This window comes from Epinephelus moara, chromosome 9, assembly GCF_006386435.1.
Source record: "Epinephelus moara isolate mb chromosome 9, YSFRI_EMoa_1.0, whole genome shotgun sequence".
Taxonomy (NCBI): domain Eukaryota; kingdom Metazoa; phylum Chordata; class Actinopteri; order Perciformes; family Serranidae; genus Epinephelus; species Epinephelus moara.
In genome coordinates, this window is record NC_065514.1 from 10,797,086 (window position 1) to 10,804,622 (window position 7,537).

The following is a 7,537-nucleotide window of genomic DNA, read 5'->3' on the forward strand; positions in this document are numbered from 1 at the left end:
AATATAACATTATCTATTATCTATTCAAGGTTCAACACATATTTTCATTAATACAGGCCTACATACACATTAAAAAAACCCACAAAATTAAAAATATCTGTAGAAAGCTAAAATTAAATAATGTTAAAGGATTTTTAAAATACATTGTGCAGGGCAATTATAGGTCATAGGTCAAAGTTTAAATATTTTTTAAGCTTTTTTATTCTGGCTTTTATCAATGACTCTAAAACATATCTTTCAAACCATTCTTGAAAAAGCTAACAATATTTTTTCTTCAACTCAGCTGACTTTCCCCCAGGCCAACCCTTTACATTATGAAACAGCCAAAAAAAACAAAAAAAAACATAATTTGCCCTCTCCTATTTGAACCGCTCCTGTACACACAGCCTGGTCCATAAAGAATAATTATACTCAGTTTGATGTGGAAGAACGTGACTGTCCTGACCTTCCCAGAAGAGTGCTGGCTGTTAAAGCGGCAGATAAATGCCCGTGGTTTTGAAATTACATTTTCAGCAATGACACATGGGTGTCCACGTACCTTTGGTCATATAGAGGTTAAAAATACCACTAGTTATGTTATAATTACCCTTTTGTGCGGAACATCATTCTCAGTATTTGAATTGCAAATTAAATGCAATGCCAGACCGAAATAATCTGGTTTACAAAGGCAGAAAAGACGACAAGTTAACTGTATTTTAATACTGTAGGTACATTTATATATCCTTATTATATATGCCATCCTGGTAGACTAAACTCACAATTCTGCTGTATTGCAGTATAACAGAGCACAAATAGATTCAAATTTGCATGTCAAATAGTTTGTAAAACTGATTGAAACTGGCCTCAGAGAAACACACACACACACACAGACAACTATGAAGCTGACTTCTATCAGCCCTCTCTTATCTCCACTCCTGCAATAATCTCTCTCATTCAAACTTTACCTTTACAAAAGGAAAACAGCATTTCATCTTGAAGCAACATTAAAAACCAAAGTCAAAGCACAGTGCGTTGCTATTTGGCATTATCAGAGAAGACACAATGGCAGAGTGTTATATGGTCACTGGCACTGACCCAAAATCTGGTCTGCGTGTCTCAGAGATCACCGCCGGGGGGCTGAATCAGCCTGTCATAGGCAGATCTGGTTGCCTGAGGCTTGTGTGCTCACTGCTTTCAGTGAAATACAAAGACAGAGCTGCAGAGCCTGCAGCACTGTGGAAATACGATTCAGAGCTGTTTCTGATCAGTGAAACATACCAAACACATTTAATTAAGAGTCAGGGGGTTAAAATCATGCAGCCAGTAGACATTATAACATAAATCTGTGGAATTTATATATACATTACAATCCCCAGGAGCCCACGAGAATGTCTTCAATGGTCCAAAACTGAAATCTATTAGAGGGATGGCTCATTTAAAATCAAAAATACATAGTTTTCCTCTTATCTGTGTTTATCAATCTAGATTGTTTCGGTGTGAGTTGCATAGTGAGAGTTGAGAGTTTAATGAACTGATTTTCTATAAGGATCCTTTAAATGTGACCCGAGGGATGTTTTACAGAGAAACAACAAACCCGTCAGAACTCTGATCAGCTGATGATGAGATCAGATCAGACAGTTTATCCTTGGAGCTTAAGTGTTTGGATCCACATCTACACTCAGTTGTTGAATATCTTCAATTGTCCTCCTGAAACAGGATGACATCAACAGAGGAAAGGACACGACTATTTCCTGGAACATTTCAGTCACAGATTTGTTCATAAAATTCATAATGGGAAGAAAAAGTTGCTTGGTGTTGGAGATATGCATCTACGCATGGGTGAGAGGCTCGTGCTTGTGACAGTGTGAGATGTAAACATTGATGGCATCCTCGGCTGAGCTGTAATGTTAGCTAGCTCAGTGGGGCTAGGTGAGCTAGCAGTAGATGCATGTCTACTTCTGCGCGGTGATATGGTTGGGCAGTGTTGTTCAGTACAAAGGAAATAGTTCCTACATGAAACTGCTCACAACAAGGTCTGTGGATTATCTTGGGCAACCGGTTGATGATTTCTGGAAAGAGACATTGGTGCTGAGTTTTTTCAAATGCATGTCTTTAACACCGGCGGTCTCTTTTCTTCCTCCGAAACTAGTATAAAGAGCTCAAAATCATTCTTCATTTTTAAAAGGTTAACAGTGAAATGTCAATTTTTGTTGTCATTGCAGACAAACAGTGTTCCCAAGACTTAAACCACTTAGTAGTCCCATTTGGAGACAGCACTGGATTGGTGACCTGTCCCTGATGTATCATGCCTCTGGCCCAGTGCATTGTACAACACAGCTCAGATGAGCAAATATCTTTTGCACATTGGTCCCTATCTGGTTACCAGTTGTATGTTTTGTGTTGTTTGAAGCAGCAGTACCCTGTCTCCAATCCAAATTTCTCCCAAGGGAGACAAATAAATGGACTTTGACTTTGACTTTTGGCTCCTACAGCCCCTCAGCCACTGTGAACAAGACATGCAGCTCAGAAAAATGATTGAGGTACAATTCAGTTAAATAAAAACTGTGCTTTTCAACTGAATAATCAAATTAGGGTATTGTTGAAGTTGATAGCGTCTGTTGTATTCTGGGTAATTGCGTTTTGTTGCTGCTTTTGTGCCTTTGCTTTGGCGACTGAAGAAACAGCAATAACAAAGGATTTTGAACTGATGTGAATCAATACAGAGATTAAAAGAACAAGAGACAAGTTTACAAATGACTCTTTGATTGCCTGCAGTAGTTTGTACAGCGTGTGGCCAAAAGTATGTGGACGCTTGAGCATTACACTGCTGTCAATGCTTAACATTTCAATCCAAAACCACAGGCGTTGGCTGTAACAGCCTGCACTCTGCTGGGAAGACTCTTCACAATGTCTGGAGTCTGGCTGCAGGGGTTGGCTCCCATTCAGCCACAAGAGTATCAGCGAGGTCCAACACTAGTGTAGGCTAGTGAGGCTCACAGTCGGTTTTCCAGTTCATTCCAAAGGTGTTAGATGGGGTTGTGGTCAGGGCTCTGTGCAGGGCAGTGAAATTCTTCCACACCAAAGTGGTGTAACAGGCGGCTCGCTCAGTGTGTGACGTGCACTTGTAGATAAAATATAGGCCTATATTAATGAAGGTTCATTAGTACGGTTTTGTATTTCTCTGTAATGTAGCACAGTGTTAACAATGTTACTGATACTATTCTTTCTCACACCTTCAACTCAAACCATTGTGTTGCCCCGCCCAAAATATATCATTTAACTAACTAAACTAATATCGTAAACATGCAAGTGACTAGTCGGCTAATGGCCCTAAATGATGACTATTGATCGACTAGGAAAATTCTTAGTCGAGGGCAGCCCTAGTATTTATATTCCCCTTCATTGGAACTAAAGGGCCGAAACCATGAAAAATCCCCAGACCAAAATTATGTGGACAAGGGTGTCATGTTCCCAACTCCAAACTTCAAAATAAAAGCAGACAACATGCTTGTTTTTGTGCAGTTATCTTTATTGAAAAATTAAACACACTTTCTGTATAAATAGCATGTCATTGTACAACACTCCTCGTCAAAATGTGCAGGAAGCAGGCGGATGGAGTGACAGGAGAACAAAAGCAAAAGGAGGCAGCTGAAGAGCGTGGCAGGCAGGGTGGAAAATGAACACCAGCTAACTCAACTTGTGCAGCTAATGAAGCAGGAGGCACACTCAGTGAAACAAATAAACATTATCAATAAGTCAACAGGTGGTGTCTGTTGCTTTATGAGTCTGACCTTTGCGGGGAAGTGGTGGTTCAGGGGTAAGGGAGGGGGGAGGGGGGAGCAAAACGTTGCACCTTGCTATAGCACGAGCAACAAGACAATGTCTGAGCTGTCGTGTCTCATGTCAGAGCCAAGGCCAGCGCCCCTCTGTCTTGGCGTGTGATTAATGAGACTGTCAGCGGCTTCCATCGCTTCCCTCCATCATCCCTCCCTCCTGGATGGCCCTTTAATATCAGGTCAAAGAGAAGGCCGAACCGCTATCGACACGTGTCTACAAGATGGGGTCATTATGGAGTTAACTCACGAAAAGTTTCTGCAACGAGGAGGAGGGATGTTTCTGTGGTTAAAAATTGCTTTCTAACAAATAAATGTGGTTAATGAAGTGATGGCTGATTCTTTTTCTGTGCAGCTTTATTCATCTACATTTCACCTGAGCAGGGTACAGCCAGCAGCAGGGAGCGTTCAGTGTAGTGCTCAAAGGAACTTTGGCATTAATGGACACGTGAAGCCGTCGCAGAGAGCTGTTGGAAAATGTCTACTTCAGTTAAAGTAACTTCAATGAAATGATCAAATAAGTAAGTCGACTGCAACTCAAACTTGTCCTCCATTATTGTCACATTCTGTTGCAGCTCAGTGAAAACCATCTCCAAAATCTCAACCTCACACACACTGGATATTGGCTCTGTTAGAAGATTTATGAGGGCTCTGTGTCACACCTTCACACTTTCTTTGGTACTCTCAAAAATGTGTCCCTAGCACTGAGAATACCGCTCTGAAATGCAAGGTTCTTATCTAACATTGAGACATTTTAAAATATGGGATGTTCGGCTTCTTCTGTTAAATGTTTAGATTATTAGATATATCTTTTTATTGTCAGCAAAGCCTATGAAAAGTCAAAAACCAACAAACCTGCTGCCAAGTATTGTGTGTGTGTATCCACAGCCTGATATATCTTATTTCCTCTGTGCCACAGAGCTCCACTGTTGTCCAAGAACTATTAAAAACACATCAGTGAGCCACACTGGTGCACTGGCTGGCATGTTCCTTCATTACCAAGGATACACACTGTAGTTTGTCATGAGTTAATCCCTATGGATGTATAGTAATAACAGGATACTGGACCCAAAGATGGTGCCCATTCAGTCAAATGGAAATGCTCGCCTGGCGCATATGTCAAAAAGATTTTTAAATCGCCTTTCACAGCTAAAGGAAAGTTTTACAAATATTAAATCTCCAGGAATCCAAAAATGTCATAATAGCAAGTGTCATAAATGACCTTGTTTGCAGTTTGAGGTGTCGACAGTTTTATAGACGTCTCTTTCACAATGGTGGATTATGGGGGAAATGCTTTTTGGGTCGCAGGGGAGTAAATTCGCTGCAATACCGCGAGTGACCACTAAGGAAAATTGGAAGCAAGGCTGAGCTGTGTTCCTGGGGGCTGAATCCAAATGTCCACCCTCTTGACTTGCAGACTGAGCCCTCTTGATGTCAGTCGTACATACTGAGACAAGTTCACCGCCAGAGACCGCAAGCTGCTGATAGACAGCCCTTGAGAGCGTTTTACTTGTTACCATGGAAACATTCGGGCGATGATTACAGTCATTGTAACTGCTGTCATTCTGTCTGCTCATCTGTCCCTGCAGATAACAAGATATATATCCCATGTATGAGGTTGGTTTGTGAGAAAACAAAATAAATTTCTGTATAAGACAGACTGCAGACATTTAAGTACAGAGATGGTTGTAAATAATGACGGGGTTATGACTAAATAAACTGGGTAGACCTGTAGTTTAATATTATTTCTAGTCTACACAATTCAAGTGTTGTTTTAATAGGCTACAATAACTGTTTTACATATGCATAAGTTTTGCTTTTTTAGTCAGCTATTAAAAAAAAAAACACTACCACGATGTCCGTATTGCAATGAATTATGGGCAATTAAATCAGTGAAGTCTGCACCCCAAGCGGACTCTATGGAAGTCTGCAGGAAGTGCGCTTGAGGCCCCTTGTGGACTGGAGGAATTGTGGATTTTGACAACCCTCAGCACTCTCAGACTTACTGGGAACACGCCCGCAAAGTCTGAGTCTGCAAGTGCCATGAAGTCTGGACATTTGGCTTCAGCCGATCCCATATACATTGTCCTGCTGCAGGGAATACTCCCTAGAGCACCAAATGTGTATCATTCTGCGACTGAAAATAGTCCCCGACAAATGCACAATTTACTCTTAAGTAAGTGAGGTTTGCTAAAAACTACAGTGCCCAGCTGTTTCAGGAGATTACTGAGACTTTTAGAAAATGAATTCCTTAAACCAAATCATTCTGTTTATTTAAAACACCTTTAAAATAAATCTAAATCAAATTATTTTCGAGATAAAGCGTGTGGTTTGCACTGGACAGATTTTATTTTCCATCTGCAGTGTTTGACAATGGACATACTCTACTTCCTCCTCCTCTCCTCTTTCCTTGTCTCCTCTCCTCTCTCTGAAGGTGTCATATGTGTTGTTCAAATGCTCAGCTCGGAAAACAAAAGCGCTCATATGAACAGCTGCGATTCCCTCAAGATTAGATTGTTTAACGGAGAGTAATTCCACTGAGGACGCACTCCAGCTCTCGTCTGTCTGAATGTCTCTGTCTTCTTATCTAGCTCATTCCCTCTCACACACATGCACACAGCTGATGATGCTTCCTGAATTTTAAGCTTGTTAGTGGCTGCAGCGAGTGTTTTTCAGACATTGTTTGTATATAAATGAGAGCATTTCCATGTTTCCCTCAGATATAAACTGATGCCAGAGTTTAATACAGAAGTTTTTTATCAAACCAGTTGACTTATTAACAGACAACAGGACTTGTGTGACTGTTAAAGCCTCAGCTGATGAAATGTTGGAATGATTTAGAGGTGCGGGTTGTCCTTCTCTTGTCTCACACTGGATTTATCTCATCTTGAGTCACTTCTCCAGCTGTTTCATGTCACTACTTTGATGTTGACTGTCTTGTTACTTCTCGTTCTGTGAGGCAGAGGGAAAGTTAAACATTCATGAAACTGGTTTTAGAGGCAGCCACTTTAAAACATACACATTTTTCCTGTGATAAAAGTTTACGCGGTTCTTTAATATAGATACAATATGTGGATGTTTCCTGATCCTGTACCTGACACATTTGAAATAAACTGCACGTGAAAGTGAGAGGATGTCGACTGGAAAAGATGCTTTGAAATAATTGTAATTTTTTGGATGTTTTACTGTCTACCTTACCACAAAATTCAAATTCTGCTAGATGTGTAAAATCAGCACTGAAGTGGACATTACCAAGAAACTCATATTAGCTTAATTTTACATATTTTTATATGAATGGAGGAATCTATTTCTCCTGTTTGGGTAAGTTTTTACATTTGGATAGTTGTTAGGGATGCATTGAAACTGTATTTTGGCAGGCTTATATCAACTTTACTGAGTAATTTACATCAACACCCCCTTAAAATCTGACTCTAGTGCCTTCACTTCTTACCCTGCTGAAATAATGAGGACCCTGTGACATCACTAGCAAACTTCTGACCAGCTCAAAAGTGAAACAGGCTTTCAAACATTGTGTTTCACCCTGGTTTTAGAGGAACTTGTGGAGCATATCTATGATTCAGAATCTGAGGATTGTCTGCTCACGCTTCTCAACACGGAACTGGCTGAGCTGGGGGTCTGCCCATTGTTCCGACCTTATTAAACCCATTGTTCCGAAATCATCATGATGCCCTGTGGTTAAGGTCTGGTTAGGTTTAGGCACAAAA